Consider the following 21,137-nt stretch of genomic DNA (forward strand, 5'->3'; position numbering starts at 1 on the left):
TGTCTTCAGAATATCACCGAAAGGCGAGTGCTGAAAGATGTCCGCAGCAGTAAACTCCATGATCGGCACCCAATCAGATTCGATCGGCAGGGGCGCAGAGGGTTCGGAGTCCGGAGAGGAGTCTGGCTCCTTGGAGTCACGAGTCTCACAGAGTGCGGGGCTGGTGTTCGGCTCGATCGCCATTGGGATCGCAGCCCCTGAGGCGGCGTCCAACCACCCATCCTCGATCGACGTAGTTGGCTCCGAATTAAGGGTCGAAGCCGATGCGGGTGCGGCCTCCAGGGCACTGTTCGGCGGCAGAGCTAGGTCATGATCGTCGGGACAGTGCGGCGCGCTTGGTAGTGGCTCGAATCTTTCAAAGATCAAGTCCCCGCGGATGTCAGCCGTGTAGTTTAAGCTTCCAAATCTGACCTGACCGCCAGGGGCATAGCTTTCGATCTGCTCCAGATGGCCAAGTGAATTGGCCCGAAGTGCGAAGCCGCCGAAGACGAAGATCTGTCCGGGGAGGAAGGTCTCACCCTGGACTGCATCGCCGTCAATGATCGTAGGAGCCATCAAGCCTGACGGCGACGACACAGAGGAACTCTCAATGAAAGCACCAATGTCGGTGTCCAAACCGGCAGATCTCGGGTAGGGGGTCCCGAACTGTGTGTCTAGGCCGGATGGTAACAGGAGGCGAGGGACACGAAGTTTTACCCAGGTTCGGGCCCTCTCGATGGAGGTAAAACCCTACGTCCTGCTTGATTAATATTGATTATATGGGTAGTACAAGAGTAGATCTACCACAAGATCGGAGAGGCTAAACCCTAGAAGCTAGCCTATGGTATGATTGTTGTTGTGTATGTTGTCCTACGGACTAAAACCCTCTGGTTTATATAGACACCGGAGAGGGTTAGGGTTACACAGAGTCGGTTACAATGGTAGGAGATCTGCATATCCGTATCGCCAAGCTTGCCTTCCACGCCAAGGAAAGTCCCTTCCGGACACAGGACGAAGTCTTCAATCTTGTATCTCCATAGCCCAGGAGTCCGGTTAAAGTTATAGTCCAGCCATCCGAACACCCCCTAATCTAGGACTCCCTCACTCTCCCTTGAACAACTTGGACAGAATTCTTGCTAAAGCAGCAGCGGAGTCCGGTCCCTTACACCCGCAGCGAGTGGCATCATCTTCCCCGTTAAAACACCAAAAGGAGTGCCCTCGATATTGAAGCGGCTGCACCCCCCGCATTATGCATATTGACATAACCTCGATTATTGTCAATCCTGATTGAGCCAGCGCTTTAATCCGGTCCATCGGGTAAAAGACTTCTCTGTTGTCTTCCTCCTGGGGGCTCCGTGGACGCCAACTTCAGCTTTTCTTCAGAGGAGCATTGTTGAAATCGGGAAAACCCCTCCAAACAGGGTCTAGAAGAGGGACGTCCTCCATGTAAAACCACTCCGAAGGCCAGTCTTCGGATGCCTTCTTCGGGGTACCAGACAGGTATCCGGTCTCGGTGATGCGCCATATTTCGGCTCCGCCCACTTGATAAAGTGACCTCTCCTGTGAACGGGGCACAAGGCAGAATAGTCTCTTCCACAACTCAAAATGAGCCTCGCGGCCCAGAAATAGCTCACAAAGGGCAACATAACCGGCGATGTGTAATATGGAAGCAGGGGTGAAATTATGCAACTGGAGGCCGTAAAACTCCATGAGGCCACGGAGGAACGGATGGATTGGAAATACAAGTCCCCTTAGTAAGTAGCGGACAAGGCATACCCGCTCCCCCTTGGAGGGATTGGGGAAGCTCTCCACTTGGTCCCCGCCATTATAGGTGGCGAGCCCGGCTCAGATGAGGACCATATACGCTGGAGGGAGAAATCCCTGGGTCTGCAGCTCTACTAATCGGCTGTGCGGGACGGAACACTTCTCCCAATCAGCAGGCTTAGGGCTACGGGAGCGAGAGGAGGAGCTGCGATGGCCGGCCATGCTGGAATGGATTTTTCCGAGCTCGCTTCGGTGGATTCTCACCGTGGGAGGATGGTGTGGATTGGATCCAAGAATCCCCATCCCTTTAATAGACGATTTATTTACCTGGCTAGGGGGGCGAATGTAAAAATGCCCAGGCTCCTCGCATTCGCTCGACGCATGGAAAATAGCCCTTATTGGGCGCAGAAGCCAAGAAGTCCAACATTTATGGGAGCCGGACACTACTTAGCAGATATTCAAGATTTGGAGAATAACCCGCCTTGCAATGCCGAAGACAATACTGCGTGCCGGACTCATCGTCATTGAAGCCTGGTTCAGGGGCTACTGAGGGAGTCCTGGATTGGGGGGTCTCCGGACAGCCGGACTATATCCTTTGGCCGGACTGTTGGACCATGAAGATACAAGATTGAAGACTCTGTCCTGTGTCCGGATGGGACTCTCCTTGGCGTGGAAGGCAAGCTAGGCAATACGGATATGTAGATCTCCTCCTTTGTAACCGACCTTGTGTAACCCTAGCCCCCTCCAGTGTCTATATAAACCGGAGGGTTTAGTCCGTAGGACAACATACAATCATGTCATAGGCTAGCTTCTTGGGTTTAGCCTCTACGATCTCGTGGTAGATCAACTCTTGTAATACTCATATCATGAAGAACAATCAAGCAGGACGTAGGGTATTACCTCCATCAAGAGGGCCCGAACCTGGGTAAACATCGTGTCCCCTGCCTCTTGTTACCATCCGCCTTAGACGCACAATTCGGGACCCCCTACCTGAGATCCGCCGGTTTTGACACCGACAGCCGCTGATGCCGCCATGGATGGAGCCGCGCCATGTCGGCTTGGGACTGAGCTCCGGTAGCACCGTGAGATCGAAGAAGAAAATGCGGAGATTAGTGTACAACCTCGTTGGTGGCGCCGACTAGTCCTCAGCTTCATCCGAGGAAATGGTGATGATGCTGCTCTTCCGATGGTGCAGGTGAAGACGGTGGTGTGGGAATGGAGGTGGTGCGAAAGATGAGGGGAACATCGGGGCAGCCCCTTGGAGGTGGAGGACGGGGTGGCTAAACCGACGGGACGACGAGATCGACGACGGATCCTCATCTGGTATAGTGGATGAGGGACGTCGAGGTGTTGCCGTGGACGACGTTGTCGGGGAAGAGGCTCTGTGTAACATCCCTATTTTCAATTTGGATGTTATACATAGGTCATCATATACATATCATATTTTATTTGCATTTGGTTGTGATCCTAGAAATCTTAAGCAACTCAAGGACCCAAGGAGAGAGGTGGAGGTTTCACTAAAATTTCATATTTGAATTTATTTCAAATTTGAATAAAGGATCAATTTCATCTTAATATTTTCCCTCCAATTATTTTCAATAACAAAAATATAAGAGAGAAGATAATATGACTTCTTCAACAGAAAAGAAATATTGAAGGAGAAATTTTGAAATCAATTTCTATTTTATTTGTATATTATTTGCGATCTTATTTGAATTAGAGAAAAACTTGCATTTTTGAAAATTTGCATTTAGTCCAGAAAAATGTTCATCTTATCCTAAATATTAGGTTTGGACGGTGAAAATTGTTTCTGGTATTTTTAGAATTTTTTATATTTTATTAGGATTTTTATTCGTGGCGGAATTTATTATTTTTCTAAAAAAGGACTTCGTCGGACCGAACTGGGCCAGAGGCCCAGCCATGCGCCGCCGCCTCCCGCTTGGAGTCCCGGTCGCCACTGCCGTGGAGGCCGAGTCGGACTCCACCTCGCCGCTGCCCCCTCTCGCAAGAGGCCCCCCGGCACCTTTATAAGCCAACACCCCCGCTGCCTCCTCCACACCGCCCGACGCCGCCAGCCCCGCCGCCGCAACCGTCGACGCCGACAGCCACGGCCGCCGCCTGCCGCCCGCCGCCGCCAGAGCCCCACCTCGCCTCGCCGCCGCCGCGGATCCCGCTGGATCTCGTTGTTGACCTTGCCGCCGGATTTCTTCGGTTGACCGGTATAAACTGTTCGGTTTTCTTTCGTTTTTTTCGGTTTAGAATAGATCGTTTTTTATCAAATGTTCACCGGTTAGATCGTTTTAACGAACGATTTTCGTTCGTTAGTTCCAGTTAGCAAACGTTTGTTCGTTAGATTTTTCTTTTTAGTTTTAATTTTTTGGCCAAGGACCTATACACGAATACTTTTATCATAGATTAGTCCTTGAACTTAAAACCCTTGTTACTTTTTACTCATTTATCCAAATCCAGTGAAACGAACGCCAAAATCTTCGTCTTGTTCCCCTCTATCCAGATAATCAACTTGAACATGGTTTTGACTATTTAAAATTTTCGTTTCACGCAGATTTGAATTCAAACTTCTTTTGATCATAGTTTGAGTTTCGTAACTCCGATTTGATTGACTGTTTTTGCAAATCGAAGCTCTTCACTTGAAATTTTAGTTTGCATATTTTTATTTGTGTTTAACCTTTGCATATTATGCTTGAGTGCTTATGTATGCTATTGTTTGTTCACGATAGAGTTTCATGAGTGCGCGGCTTGCTACTACGAGTCACTAGGGTTTTCAGAAGGTTAGCAAGGCAAGTAACACTTTGATCATATCCCCTTATTACCAAGTTTTTATGCATTAGTTTCAACCCTCAAACATTGCATGAGTAGGACTTGTTTAACTTTTGGGTATTGTGAAGTAGATGATGAGGTAGGAACCTGTTGCCCTCTGTATTCAAACCCTGGGAGACCTGCGTTATGCCTACACTGCTATGCTATGCTCGTAGACGTGGTTTGGTTTTTGAGAGAATTCATGTAAGATGTGAGATTATTGTTAACTAAGGTTTAACTTAAGGTGGCTACTTTAATACACATCTAGGTGGATTGGTTTGTGGGCACCTAGGGAATCCAGTGTTGTCCAAAGGAGATCCCGGGGTATCCGTGTGATTTTCCTATGGTTTGCCACCCAGGTTCAAAGGGATCATTATGTTATTCATGCTGGAAACTTTCGTGTGCAGCCACAAGCCATTATGGGCTCTGGCATAGTTGAGTATGTTGTGTGACCTCTTTTAGTGGTAGACTAGCAGATGTAGGGGATGTAGGTGGTACGGTCTACCAATCGTAAATAGTTAATGCTTCTGAAAGGCTGTGTCTCGGTCATCCGTTTCTCAAACATCATGTAGTGCGAGAAATTCTATGGAGGAGATCGAATCTTGTGGGGAAAAGTGCGCGAACCTCTGCAGAGAACAAACTAATCATGATTAGCCGTGTCCCCGGTTATGGACATCTTGAGTATCTCGTACTTGAATTATTATGTTGATCTCAACACTCTACTTAATTAATTTTGTCAGGTTGTTAACTTTTAATTGGGATGGTGATGGGGTTACCATTCTAAATGTTTGTCAACAAATTTTGTAGTTAAATAAAATATATTCCTTTGTTGTGTGGAAAAACTAGCTTTATGCAAAAGATAACCATAGAGCCTCCACCTGCCATATATGCATGTAGTTATAGTTGTTATTTGTTCATTGCTCTATAGTGTTATCCTGCCGGCATATTCCACGTGCTGACCTACACATGCTGCAACGTATTATGTTGTAGAATTCTCAGGCGAAGAGTAAGGTGTGCTAGGTCATTGTCATGCACTCAGTTTTGCCGTGGAGTTGGATGGACTCTACTACCTTCGAAGCTTCCGCTGTTATCGTAGTTAGATGGCCTTCAGCCATTTTTTTGTAATAAGTTCTCTTTTGAGACATTAGATGTAATAGGTGTGTGATTGAACTCTGTTATAAATCCTCGAGTATTGTGTGTGTGTCAGCAATACCGATCCAGGGATGACACTTAAGCACATAGACTTGACCCTTTGAGGCCGGTCGCTACAAGATGGTATCAGAGCACACGCTGACTGTAGGACGCGACCACTAGGACAAAGCCCTAGGACACTCTTCTCTACTCATTACGGACACTTCTCCATTTTCTACTCAATAGATGGTGGATCCAAGGAACAAGTTTGCTCAACCGGATGACGACACCTGAAGGAAGCCACTAGGTACCTGAGCATCGGAATACCAAGCTTCATCGAGACCTACACCTCCACTCTACCTGAAGAAGAGCACTTGACAATTCGAGTACATGTTCCAGGACGGACATTCACACTAGTAACTAAGCCCATAGAGTTTTCCTTTGATGCACTAACCTGGAGTCTAGGAAAGAGCATGGTCGCCCACATCGCCATGGGACGCATCAGCGAGGTATACCACAAGGATCTTAAGGGCACCATCTACCAGATATGTGGACGCCGAGATGAGCAATGGGAGATGATTTCCACCAGGAGGGATAAATCCAATGCAGCCTACATCCAGGAGTTAAACCAGCACATTCGTCATCAGGAGAACCAGATGTGTGCCAGCATGTTAGACATGAAGAAAGCGATGACCCGGAACATGGACCTAGAAGAGGAACTCAAGTCTACACATGATGGATATGAAGAAGAAATTGCAGTGCTACAGGAGAAGAATGAAGACCTGAAGAAGAAGCTAGGAGTATTCATGGGAGATCCCGAACCTGAAGAGGACAACCACCCTAAAGACTACATCATAATCGACGACACCGACACCGACCCTGACAGCGATGATGATTATGAAGACGAAGCTGGAGCAGATATCATGGAGTCTTCCACCGATCAAAATTTCTAGACGACTACTATATTACCAGTAGTATCTCCCAGTGTATATAGTCACAGTCTGAGTATTTTTGTAACGGTAGTTTAGATCGATTGTATGATCTTGTTTGAATTGAGTGGTGTGAAATGAATGTGTTTGTCTCATGGGCATATGGGTAGTGATTTCTCTCTAGACCTCACTCTATTCTATTCTCACCCCTCTAAACCTATCAAATGCCTCCGAGACGTGACCCCAGATTTGTCTTCCCACCGGAGCTCACTCAGTTGATCCAACAGCAGAATGCCTTGATGCCGTTGCTAGTCCAGAACCAAGGCAACAACAACAACAACAACCCACCGCCACCACCTCCATTTGACAACTTAGCCCGTTTTCTGAGGTTGAACCCGCCGGTGTTCTCTAGTAGCACCAAGCTGATTGTTGCTGGTGACTGGATCCGCGGGATTGGAAGGGACTTTACCACCGCAGGTTGCACAGATGCTGAGAAGGTGCACTTTGCCGCACATCAACTGGATGGACCCGCAATCTCATGGTGGGAGAACTACACAACCACTTTCCCCATAGCCAATGTCACTTGGGATCAGTTCCAGCAGGCATTCCGCACTGCACATGTCTTACGTGGAGCTATGAGTATGAAGAAGTGTGAGTTTCGCAACTGCCGAGGAAATCGTACTATGGGCCAGTACGTGGATGAGTTCAACAAGTTAGCCCGCTATGCCCCAGATGATGTGGCCATAGATGCCGCGAAGCGGGAGAAGTTTATGGAAGGGCTGAATGACGAGCTGAGTATGTAGTTGATGGTGGCAACATTCGCCAATTACCAGGAGTTGGTAGACAGGGCTCTTATGATTGAAGGCAAGTAGCAGCAGATAGAGAGCCGCAAAAGGAGGTATGGACAGTGGAAGTACAATTCTGGAGCTCAGCAGAAGCCTTGTTTTACCCCAAACTCAGGAGGGCATACCCATCATAACCATGGAGGCCATACTCACAATGGAGGAAGTTCGCATAACCACTCTGGCCCTAAGAATGGAAATGGGAATGGAGGAAGCAGCAGCCAGAATCGTTCCAACCCAGCAACACCCGCTAAGAAGGACCTGAGCCATGTCACCTGTTACAAGTGCGGGAAGACTAGACACTATGCCAATGATTGTTCTTAGTTGAAAATGGCTATGGAAATGGAAACTCTGGAAGAAGCCCAACCCCTTCACCAGAGGTCAGGTGAACCACAACAACGTGGAGGAAGTTGAAGGGCAGCTTGACGCAGTGATTGCTATGTTTTTGATTAAGTCATTTACCACTCTCGTTCTTTTTAACGCCGGTGCATCGCATTCATACATATCAAGGGGATTTGTGGGCAAGTTTAATTTTCCAACCTTAGCCCTTAGGTCACACATGTTAGTAAACTCACTAGGAGCGGAGTATATGGCCAACTGATGGTGTGATCGGTTACCATTAACCATTGGTAGCCATGTTTTCCCCTCATACCAAAAAATTTTGGAGTCACAAGGATTGGATATAATACTAGGCATGAATTAGCTATCAAAGTATGGAGGAAACATCGACTGTGCTACTAAGTTAATTTTACTCATCACCCCTGAGGGAAAAAGGATCAAGTATGTATCTAGGCATGCGCCACGGAGGACCCAAGTGCATTCCCTCTCGGGAGTTGTTTAGGAAGAAGTGCCTGTTGTGAAGTATTACTCGGACGTATTCCCAGAGGAATTACCAGGCATGCCACCAAATCGATACATAAATTTTTTGATAGAGCTGTTACCAGGCACCGGACCTATATCAAAGAGACCGTGTCGGATGCCTGCAAATGATCTGGAGGAAATTAAGAAGCAAATTAGATAGTTATTGGAGAAAGGTTATATTCGACCAAGTTCATCACCGTGGGGAACCCCAATGCTCTTGGTTGAGAAGAAGGATGGATCTTTGAGAATGGTTGTTGATTATCATGCATTGAATGAAGTAACGATCAAGAACAAGTACCCACTACTGATGATCAATGATTTGTTTGACCAGCTACAGGGAGCTAAAGTATTCTCCAAGATCGATCTATGATCAGGATACCACCAGCTGAAGATCCGCGAACAGGATATTCCTAAGACAACTTTTACCACAAGATATGGGCTATCTGAGTACACAGTCATGTCTTTTGGATTAACCAACACACCTGCCTATTTTATGAGTAGGATGAATAAGGTGTTCATGGAGTTCTTGGATAAGTTTGTTATGGTGTTCATTGATGATATATTGGTTTACTCGAAGAATGAAGAGGAACACAAGGAACATTTGCGCTTAGTTCTCGAGAAGCTTAGGGAACATCAGCTATATGCCAAGTTCAGCAAGTGTGAATTTTGGTTGAAAGAAGTTGGATTTCTTGGACATGTTATATTAGGAGAAGGTATAGTAGTAGACCCTACCAAGGTTCAGTCTATCACTGAGTGGTTGGCACCCACCTCAGTTGGAGAGATCTGCAGTTTTCTGGGACTCATAGGATACTGTAGGAGGTTCATTGAGAATTTTTCCAAGATTGCGAAACCCATGACAGAGTTGTTGAAGAAGCACACCATGTTCAAATGGACAGAGGAATGTTAGGCCAGTTTTCACGAGTTGAAGAAAAGTTTGGTTACAGCCCCAATGCTGATTCTTCCGGATATACGCAAGGATTTCCAAGTTTATTGCAACGCTTCTCGCTTGGGACTTGGAGGTGTACTTATGTAAGATGGAAGCGTTGTTTCATATTCCTTTCGACAGCTTCGACCGCATGAATTGAATTATGCCACACATGATTTGGAGTTAGCAGCCGTAGTGCATGCACTCAAGACCTAGAGGCATTTTCTTATTGTAAACCGTTGTGATGTATACACGGACCATAAGAGTTTGAAGTATATTTTCACACAGAAGGAGTTGAATCTCAGGTAGAGGAGATTGTTGGAGCTAATAAAGGATTATGATATGAAGCTACATTATCATCCAGGAAAGGCCAATGTCGTAGCCGACACTTTGAGCCGCAAGAGTTATGTAAATACCCTCGTAAGCGGAGGATTACCACAGGAGTTAGTCGGCGATCTCAAGGAACTTCATTTGGAGATAGTTCCAAGAGGATTTGTTGCAGCAATAGAGGTTCAGTCTATGTTATTGGGAAGGATTCGAGAAGCTCAGAAGGATGATAAGGAAATTGCTGAGATAAAGGAGAAGATGAGCAAAGGAAAGGCCAGAGGTTTTAGTGAGGATGGTTTGAGGATCGTATTTATGTGCCCAATGATGCGGAGATCAGGAAGTTAATACTTTAGGAGGCTCATGACTCGCCATACTCGATTCACGCTGGAAACACTAAGTTGTATTTGGATTCAAAGGAACATTTTTGGTGGACAGGTATGAAGAAGGATATTGCCGAGTATGTAGCCATATGTGATGTATGTCAGAGAGTTAAGGCGGAACATCAGAAGCTCGTCGGATTATTACAACCTATGCTGATACCTGAATGGAAGTGGGATAAACTTGGCATGGATTTTATCACTAGATTACCCAGGACAATATCAGGTTATGACTCCATCTGGGTAGTAGTTGATCACTTGACCAAAGTGGCTCACTTTATCCCTGTGAAAACCACTTATACAAGCGCGAAGTTGGCCAAGATACATATGACCAGGATTGTATGTTTGCATGGAGTTCCGAGGACCATCGTATCAGATAGAGGAACATAGTTTACTTCAAAGTTTTGGTATCAGCTGCACCAGACTTTGGGTACCAGGTTAGAATTCAGTACAGCCTTTCATCCGCAGACAGATGGACAGACCGAGAGAGTCAATCAGATTCTAGAGGACATGTTGAGAGCTTGTGCGCTAGATTATGGATCTAGCTGGGATGATAATTTACCTTACACAGAGTTCTCATACAACAACAGCTACCAGGCTACCTTAAAGATGGCCCCTTTCGAAGCTTTGTATGGAAGGAGGTGCAGGACACCATTGATGTGGGATGAAGTCGGAGACCGTCACTTGTTTGGACCAGATTTAATCAAGGAGTCTGAAGAGAAGGTTAAGTTAATCCGTGATAGACTGAAGGTAGCCTAGTCCAGGCAGAAGAGTTATGCTGATACGAAACGCAAGGAGGTAGTCTATGATATCAGAGACAGGGGATATCTTCGTGTGTCACCTCTTCGAGGAGTTAAATTATTTGATCTTAAAGGAAAGTTAGCCCCAAGATTTGTAGGACCATATCGAGTTTTTGAACGTATGGGAGAAGTGGCCTACAAGCTGTAGTTGCCAGAAGGATTGTCAGGAGTTCATGATGTGTTTCACGTTTCCCATTTGAAGAAGTAACATGCAGAGGTGGCCGATATACCTCTGAGAGATACAGTGCCCCTGGAAGAAATTCAGTTGGATAGTGACCTAACCTACGAGGAGAAACCCGTCAAGATTCTTGAGTTTGCCAGCCGAGTTACACGCAGCAAGGTTATCAAGTTTTGCGAAGTTATGTGGAGCCACCATACCGAGGAGGAAGCCACCTGGGAACGAGAGGAAGACCTACGGAAATACCACCCACACCTATTTTCTAGCCAGCCTGAATCTCGAGGGCGAGATTCATCTTAAGGGGCGTAGGTTTGTAACATCCCAATTTTCAATTTGGATGTTATACATAGGTCATCATATGCATATCATATTTTTATTTGCATTTGGTTGTGATCCTAGAAATCTTAAGCAACTCAAGGACCCAGGGAGAGAGTTGGAGGTTTCACTAAAATTTCATATTTGAATGTATTTCAAATTTGAATAAAGGATGAATTTGATCTTAATATTTTCCCTCCAATTATTTTCAATAACAAAAATAAATGAGAGAAGATAATATGACTTCTTCAACAATAAATAAATATTGGAGGAGAAATTTTAAAATCAATTTCTTTTATTTGTATTTTATTTGAATTAGAGAAAAACTTGCATTTTTGAAAATTAGCATTTAGTCTAGAAAAATGTTCATCTTGTCCTAAGTACTAGGTTTGGACGGTGAAAATTGTTTCTGGTATTTTTAGAATTTTCTTATATTTTATTAGGATTTTTATTTGCAGCGGTATTTATTTTAAAAAAGACTCTGTCGGACCGAACTGGGCCAGAGGCCCAACCGGCCCAGCCGCGCGCCGTCGCCTCCCGCTCGGAGTCCTGGTCGCCGCCACCGTGGAGTTCGAGCCGGACTCCACCTCACCGCCGCCCCCTCCCGCAAGAAGGCCCCCGGCCCCTTTATAAGACGGAGCACCCCCGCGGCCTCCTCCACACCGCCCGACACCGCCAGCCCCGCCGTCGCCGCCGCCGCCGCTAGCCGCCACCGCGCACTGCAATTTGATTGATTCTTTTTGCAAATCGAAGCTCTTCACTTGAACTTTAAGTTTGGATCTTTTATTTGTGTTTTATCTTTGCATATTATGCATGAGTGCTTATGTATGCTATTGTTTGTTCACGATAGACTTTCCAGAGTGCGAGGCTTGCTACTACGAGTAACTAGGGTTTTCAGATCGTCAGCAAGGCAAGTAACACTTTGATCATATCCCCTTATTACCCAGTTTTTATGCATCAGTTTCAACCCTCAAACATTGCATGAGTAGGACTTGTTTAACATGTGGGTATTGGGAAGTAGATGATGAGGTAGGAACCTATTGCCCTTTTTATTCAAACCCTGGGAGTTCTACATTATGCTTACATTGCTATGCTATGCTCGTAGACGTGGTTTGGGTTTTGAGAGAATTCATGTAAGATGTGAGATTATTGTTAACTAAGGTTACTTGAGGTGGCTACTTTAATATACATCTGGGTGGATTGGTTTGTGGGCACCTAGGGAATCCAGTGTTGTCCAAAGGAGATCCCGGGGTATCCGTGTGATTTTCCTATGGTTTGCCACCCAGGCTCAAAGGGATCATTATGTAATTCATGCTGGAAACCTCCGTGTGCAGCCACAAGCCATTATGGGCTCTGGCATAGTTGAGTATTTTGTGTGACCTCTTTCAGTGGTAGACTAGCCGATGTAGGAGATGTAGGTGGTACGGTCTACCCGTCGTAAAGAGTGAATGCTTCTGAAAGACTGTGTCTCGGTCATCCGTTTCTCAAACATCATGTACTACGAAAAATTCAATGGAGGAGATCAAGTCTTGTGGGGAAAAGTGCACGAAAATTTGCAGAGTGTACAAACTAATCATGATTAGCCGTGTCCTTGGTTATGGACATCTTGAGTATCTGGTACTTGAATTATTATGTTGATCTCAACACTCTACTTAATTAATTTTGTCGGGTTGTTAACTTTTAATTGGGATTGAGATGGCGTTACCATTCTCAATGTTTATCAACAAATTTTGTAGTTAAATAAAATATATTCCTTTGTTGTAGGAAAAAACTAGCTTTATGCAAAATATAACCATAGAGCCTCCACCAGCCATATATGCATGTAGTTATAGTTTTTATTTGTTCATTGCTCTATAGTGTTATCTTGCCAGCATATTCCATATGCTGCCCTACACAGGCTGCAACATATTATGTTGCAGAATTCTTAGACAAAGAGTAAGGTGCGCTAGGTCATTGTCATGCACTCAGTTTTGCCGTGGAGTTGGATGGACTCTACTACCTTCGAAGCTTCCGCTGTTATCGTATTTCGATGGCCTTCAGCCATATTATTGTAATAAGTTCTCTTTTGAGACATTTGATGTAATAAGTGTGTGATTGAACTCTATTATAAATCCTCGAGTACTGTGTGTGTCAGTAATACCGATCTAGGGATGACACTTACGCACAAAGACTTGACCGTTTGAGGTCGGGTTGCCACACTCCGGCGGGGTGGCGAACGGAGGAGGGTGTGGGGCTTCGCGGGTCTTCGCGGCCTCGATGTACGAATGGGTGGGCAGATGGGATGGGAGTGGGGAACCATGGCTTAGGGTCGCGCTTGTCCGAATTGTGGGGTAAGTTACGAAAGTACCCCCGCCGATTTGAGCTAGGCGGTTCTATCGGTTCAGGGGTATCACAAGCATTTCGTGTGTCGAGATTTCGCAGGAGGTGGGAATTTTCGCGTGTGTTGTAATTTTGGGATAGCAAGGCGCAGGTTGAGATGGAGGGAGTTTTTGGAGCAGAACGAGACAAAGATATATCTTAAATATTTCGGGATAACAAGGTGCGGGCTGAAGAGGCGGGAGTTTCACAGCACGATAGACAGAGATGCTAGCTTGAAATTTCGGCATAACAAGGCGCATCATGAAATTTCGGGAGAACAAGCTTAACGTGTACCAAAAAAAGACAATTCACACCTCATCACTAGAGAGAGCCATGTCCCGTTTTATTATATTACTAGAAATGCATTCAAATACAACAAAAAAACTAAAAAAACCGGGACAACAAAGATAACGTGTACAGTACCAAAACAATTTGCACTTCCCTCAACAATAAAAAAACAATGCGTGTTGTCTAGCATATGGACTAAATTTGAGTACATTTTCCCCGTTTGAATGGGATTGTACTCGGGTTAGTTATACAACCATCTATATATTATCTTCACAACACATGACATGAATATAGGAGAAGTAAATTCCTATATAAATATGAACTACATGTACATACGATCTCGAATTTAAATATGTATCCATTTTATGTTAATTCAAATCATAGTACATGTATGCTCTAGCTTGATGTTCAGAATCTAAACCATGTATGATACTACGTACAATGTGTTTAACACGCACAAAACACACACACAAACACCATTTAGACTAGTAAGGTACACGTGCATTGCACGCATGAGATTTGGCAACCAAATTATGAATAAATACCACATTATAGCATGTAATCTTTGAGTCATATATGCATGATGTAGATGTTCGTTTAATTCTTATAGTTCATTTCATTCAAAATCATCTAGTTTTTATAAGAAAGCTAATCTATTTTAAGATTCATGGAATTGTGTGTTGTAAAGCATAAAGTAAAAACAAATAATGGCAAATCATTGATGACCCACAGATATTGGGGATCTATCATAGTCCTTTCGATAAGTAAGAGTGTCGATCCCAACGAGGAGCAGAAGGAAATGACAAGCAATTTTCAATAAGGTATTCTCTGCAAGCACTGAAATTATCGCTAATTGTCGGTGCACAAAAGTGGGGCCCTCTTTTGTACTCGTTTACTTGTCAATAGGCAGTTGGAGCCGTGCCCGCGGCCACATCTAGCGGGGCAGAGGAAGCAAAACCACCAGACAACCAGAACAACGCCAAGCCAGAAACACGAAGAGCAGGAGGGCGAGGTGGACTCCCTCGGCAAGGCCCTTGCCAGGGCGGCCTCCGTAGGCCCGGCAAGAGCCTTGCCGGGGCAACTTGCCCGACACCAGCAGGGCAGCCAACCTTAAGCCCAAAGGTTCCAACACCATCGACCACTTTGGAACCCAGGCTTGGGAGGCACCTCCATGGTGGCATGCAAACCTTTGTGAAGACAGAGAGCCTACAAGACTAGATGATGACCAGAAGACAAGACAATCACAAGACTCCTTGCCGAGGATGCCCACGAGGCCTCGGCAAGGCTCCCTGCCGAAGACGCTCGCAAGGCCCCAGCAAGACTCTTGCAGGGGGTGCTCACAAAACCCCGGCAAGACCCTTTCCGTGAATATACGTGGGACCGCGGCAACACCTTGCCGCCCCATCGCCACCCTAGCCCAGCAGCCAACCCACCAACTGAAGCAAGTACCCACGTGGCAGTACGTGGATACTAATCCAACTAGCCAAACACTAGTGTGGCGGCATGCAGATCTTCATGAAGACCCTACCACCACGCCAACTCAGCAGTTTGCCAGCTTGCGTGGCACTGCATGCCTCATTGGCCTGGACGCGTGTCGGAGTAGGACGGAGAGGCGACGGACGGGACGAGCCTTGTTACCGCCCCCGATAAAGCAAGTGGACACCTAAGTAGTGCATTGAATGCACTTTGTCCTATGATGACAGGCGATAAGCTCATACACTGTATACCTTTCCACCTCCTATGTGCCACTATGGCAGCCCCTTTTGACTATAAAAGGAGGCCCACGGCGCACTGAGAAAGGATTCAGATCTTTTGGACGAGCACGCATCGTAGCTAGTTCAAGAACTCAAGAACACTCAAATATACACCAAAGCAGGACTAGGGTATTACGCATCCTTGCGGCCCGAACCTGGGTAAACGATCCTCATGCTGCCTTCTAGATCCGCTCTTTGCACAACCCCGCACCCGCCAACCGTAGCAAAAAGGGACCCCAGTGATCCCATAGGTGTCGTTTCCCCCGACATCTCTGGCGCGCCAGGTAGGGGCGCAGTTGTGAAAATCTAGTCTAGTTTGTGTAGCAGCTTCATCGTGGTCGTCACTCCAAGGCAGAAGATGACCGAACAAGCGGCATCATTTGCGGGTGCAGTAAACGCTCATGCAGTGACAGAAAAGCTAAGTCATTCGAAACTTTGAGCAATTCCTTTATATACAACGTTGTTTTCCTTGGAGATCCTGTTCTTGGTATGAGAAACCTGCGCGCGATGGGGGCCTTCCGCTATTGGCAACGCCCTTGTTCTGTTTCGAGTCCGCTCAACAGTTCGAGCGGCTGCGTCGAGAACGGCAAGGTGGCCTTCCCACTATTGGCAATGCCCTTGTTCTGTTTAGAGTCCGCTCAACAGTTCGAGCAGACGCGCTGAGAATGGCAAGGTGGTTTACTTGGCCGCAAGCACACCCGGCCGGTTGTTGAGCATCCGTCCTCGAAATGCCGCAACCTGGGTTCGCGCCGGCAAGCCTATCGAGTTGAGCGTAGGGTGTACATACAAAGAAAGATCGAACAGGAAAATAACATGCATCATTTCAAAGTACTGCAGAGTTATATTACACCAATTGTCGCTGCGGTTCTAACTAAAGATAAAAATTGTCTTGGTCATGAACCTGCAGCGCCGATGAGAAACAGGGTACCTAGTCCCGGCGCTGGCCCTCTATCCTTCGAACTCCCTCGACGCGGCTGATGATGGGCTGGATATGCTCGTCGAGCGCCCCGAGGTCCACGTCCTTCGGCAAGCTCTCCAGCGCAGCGTCGAAGTCGAGGGTGGGGTTCCAGTACGCCACCTTGGTGAGGACCTTGGTCAGGGTGGCCCGGCAAATCTTCCCAGCCTAGATTGGCCAGGGAGGCCACTCTATTGGAGCGGAATTGCTCCAGGGCTCCAAGAACGCCATCGAAGAACAGGGTCAATTTGGCGTTGGGACTCACGTTCGGCTCCAGGACATACCTCATGTTTGGCACCCCCATGGCCACTAGCCTCGTGGTGATCCTGCTGGCGACGTCGGTGAGGCGGCTGACCCAGAGGTTTTCGCTCTTCACGTAATCCTCGTGGTTGGCGGCGTCATTCCTCCGCAGCTTCCTCTCCTCCTCCAGGTCCTTTGTCAGGGTCTCTTCCTGGGCCCTGACCTCCGAAAGCATGCCCTCAAGACCCTCCAGCTTCAGCTTCAGGTCGTTGATGCAGTCATTGGCCTTGGAGAGCTACTCAGCTTTGCCGAGGACTGCGGCCTGTGCCTCCACCAAGGCTCCATTGAGGGTGTCTTTCTCCTTCGCCAGCTCCAGGACCTGTTTCTTCAGGTCATCCCGCTCCACCTCCAGCTCCTTCACTCTGCCGGCATGGACCAGGGCTTGGGCATCGAGCGCATCCATGTGCTTCTGCTCTAGTTCCTGGGTCCGCACATGACGAGCTTCTCAACCTCCTCCTCCTTGATGTGGAGCGTGGCGGTGAGTGCCTCCTCGCGAGAGGCAAGGTCCTCCTCCTAGGAGTTCAGCTCGGCCTGGTGCTAACGACGAGCGGCCTCGTCCTTGGCGGCCTGTTCAGTCGCTGCCTCTTCGGCTCTCTCAACGTCGGTCTGCTTCAGGATGAGCTCTCGTTTGCGCTCGGCTAGCAGGTCCTGAGCGACCTTCAGTTCCTCGTGGGCTTGGTGGAACCAGGCCTGCACCTCGACGACGTGTTCCTCGAGATCCGCCACCATCTTGGATTTAGCCTTGTTCTGGCGGACCCGGTTAAGCGCCTGGAGCTTCTAGAAGTTGGCACTCATGGCCCGAAGCAGCTGCTCCTCTTGGGAACCGCCGCCGCCGGTGCTCAGTTCATCAACGACCTGGAGCCCGATGGAGGCGAGCGCTTCGTCAACAAACGCCTCCCCTTCAGTTGGCGCCCTGGTGCTTGCCGTTCCTGGAAGATGGATGAACAGGTCTTCACGCACCTACAAGTACTTGCTCGAGCCGGAGGCACCAGAGGAGGAAGGTTGGTCGTCAACCACCCCCTCCTCGGCACCGGCCTTGCCGGCCTCTACGGCAGGCCCCTTGCCGACCTCCTCGACAGCGGCCTTGCCGGCTTCCCCGGCAGGCTCCTTGGTGGCTTCTTCGGCGGCAGTCTTGGCAGCCTCCTCGGCGGTGACCTTGTTGGCCTCGGCCTCGGCGTCCCTGGCGACCTCCCCGATAACGGTGTCGATATCCTCCCGGTCCACCAAGGGAGGATCTAGATACCAAGAAGAGAGGATGAGTCAGGGCCAAGGTCAAGGTACAATAAGAAAAAGAAAGAGAAAACATGGAAAGCAAACGACTTACCTGCTCCAAGATGGGAAGAAGTAGCACCCTCCCCTCCAGCATTTGTTGCCGGGCAGAGCCCCCGGCACCCAAGTTCATCTCCTCCTCCATATGAGTGGGCTCGGTGGTGGATGCCCTCGCCGGGGACGCCCCTCGGGGCGACGTAGTCAAGGGGGCGGCGTGTTGGGGGTGGCCCTCAGCGGCTCCTCCTGCCGCCGTTCTTCTCCTGCGAACCCGGCAAGGTCAGTATCAAAGGATTCACACCCCAATGTTCATCAGTGCAGGAGTGAGTGGTGAGCTTACGCTGGGGGCTGGAGCGGGGGCTGCGCTGGGGACTGCAGTCCGGGCTGCTCTCCACCAACAACGGCGTACGCGAAGTACCCGCCGGATGCTTGTCGCTCGTTGAGGCCTTGGCCTTCTTCGCTGCCCTCTAGGCCAGCGTCTCCATATCCCTACAAGAGTAAAGACAAGTCAAGAAAACTGTCGCGGTATGAAGGGATGGGGATGGTGAAGGGCAAGATGCTTACTCATCCTCCACTTCCTCTAGCATTGCCTTCCTCTTCCTCCTTGGGCTGAGAGACCCAAGAACGAAGATGAACTCTGTGTCGACATTTGCGGGGGGAGGAGAAGGGGATGGAGTCTGGCGATGCTTGGACGAAGAAGAGGCGGTCGCCTTCTTCTTCGCCACTGCAGCCTTCACCACCTTCCTCGCTGTCGCGACCCTTGTTAGGCGGACGAACTCCCCCTGGGCGTCGTGCCGCTGCTCGGTCCCGCCGGGCCGGACCGGCTCGCTAGAGCTAGCCCGCCGTTGGACACGACTTCTCCCTATGACCGGAGGGTCATCAGCCCCGACCCCTTCCTCGGTCGACTCCTCGTCCACATCTTTGATGAGGAGGGGCCCGGTGTTGGCACTGCTAGCCTCCACAGTAGACTCTGCCCATCCGGCAAGCTCCTCCCCCTCTGCAGCCACCTCGGCCTCGTTCTCCATGTGGCCGATGCTGCCAGCTTCCCTGGCGAGCGCCGCCTCCGTAGCCCTGGCGGCGATGTAGTCTAGCTCCTCCATGGTGGTGTCCTTGATAAGCAGTGGTTCATCGCGGACATACCTCTTCAACAGGTTGTCGAAGAATTCCTGCACCTGCTCCACCTCCGGCTCGGCCCATTTTGGGTCAAGGCCGTGTGCGTTGAAGTCCGGCATCATGGCGATGATGTCGGTTTGGCGAGAGTTGTTGCTCAGCGGGACCACTCCCGCCGGCAACCTGAACAGAGGCCCCTTGATGGCCTTTGCGGCCTTGCCGACTCTCCCAGCGCTGCTGTCGTCACCCACATCAAGCTGGAAAAGCGTCTTACAAAAATGGGCGTGCCCCATCACCGTGAAGTTGTGCTTCAAGCCAGGGCGAAGCCTCATGATATCGGCCGCGTTCCTGAAGAGCCAGGCCGACCTCCCCTTGTTATGCAGTGGGGCGGTTCGGCGGCGGATGAAATCGGCCTCAATCATCTCAAGGGTGAGCCCGACCATGGTGAGGCGATGGATTCTGGTAGTAGCGATCGCGAGATTCTTGTCATCGGCGTCGAGGTTGCTCTAGTCCTTGTGACGGACTGGCGGGCTCTGACGAATTTGGTAGAACTCCCGCGGATCCTCTTCCTTGATCCATACCCACCGGCCCCGCCACTCCTCCCACCTCTCCTTCTGGGCGCCCTTCGGATACGCGCCTTTCTCCTAGGGCTGTGGGATCCAGGTGACGCAGCCGGAGATGGCACCCCCCGTTTGGATACGGGGAAATAAGTAGTGGCAGAAGAGCGTTGTGCTGGGAAGCATTCTGGCGAAGCCCTCGCAGAGGTGGGCAAAGAGGGCCATGCACACCACAACATTCGGTGTAAAATCAAGAAGATGGAAGCCTAAGGTGTGCATGCCATTGTTTAAAAAGTCGGAGAAAGGGGGGCAGAGCCTGCAGGAGAAGTAGTCAATGAATAAAGGATACCGATTCGGGCCGGCCTTGCCAAAATCGGCGGAGATGATGTGCGTGGCCGGCTGCCCCGTCGTCTTCGCCCCCCACAGAGGCCTGAAGTAGTCCCTGAGGTGGACCGCATCGACAGTTGAGGGGAAGAAGGCAAGCTGCGTCTGAAGCGCCGCTGACTCGCTCTCTGGCATCTCCTTCTCCTCGGTGTCCTTGGCCACTCCCTTGCCCTTACTGGTTTTGGGTGCCATGACGGCCGGGAAAGAGGTGACGAATTAAGGTAAACCTAACCATAGCATGAAACATATGGATCCAAATCAGCCCCTTACGAAGCAACACATAAACTAGGGTTTAAGCTTCTGTCACTCTAGCAACCCATCATCTACTTATTACTTCCCAATGCCTTCCTCTAGGCCCAAACAATGGTGCAGTGTCATGTAGTTGACGTTCACATAACACCACTAGAGTAAAGACAACATACATCTCATCAAAATATCAAACGAATACGAAATTCACATGACTACTTATAACAAGACTTCTCCCATGTCCTCAGGAACAAACGTAACTACTCACACATCATATTCATGTTCAAAATCAGAGGGGTATTAATGTGCATAAAGGATCTGAACATATAATCTTCCACCGAATAAACCAACTAGCATCAACTACAAGGAGTAATCAACACTACTAGCAACCCACAGGCACCAATCTGAGGTTTTGAGACAAAGATCGGATACAAGATATGAACTAGAGTTTGAGAGGAGATGGTGCTGGTGAAGATGTTGATGGAGATTGACACCCTCCCGATGAGAGGATCGATGGTGATGACGATGGTGACGATTTCCACCTCCCGGAGGGATGTTTCCCCGTCAGAACAGCTCCATCGGAGCCCTAGATTGGTTCTGCCTCGAGACGGCAGTGCTTCGTCCTGAAAGCTTCCTTCTGATTCTTTCCAAGGCAAAAGACACCTTATACCAGA

Source organism: Triticum aestivum, chromosome 1A, assembly GCF_018294505.1.
Source record: "Triticum aestivum cultivar Chinese Spring chromosome 1A, IWGSC CS RefSeq v2.1, whole genome shotgun sequence".
Lineage (NCBI taxonomy): Eukaryota > Viridiplantae > Streptophyta > Magnoliopsida > Poales > Poaceae > Triticum > Triticum aestivum.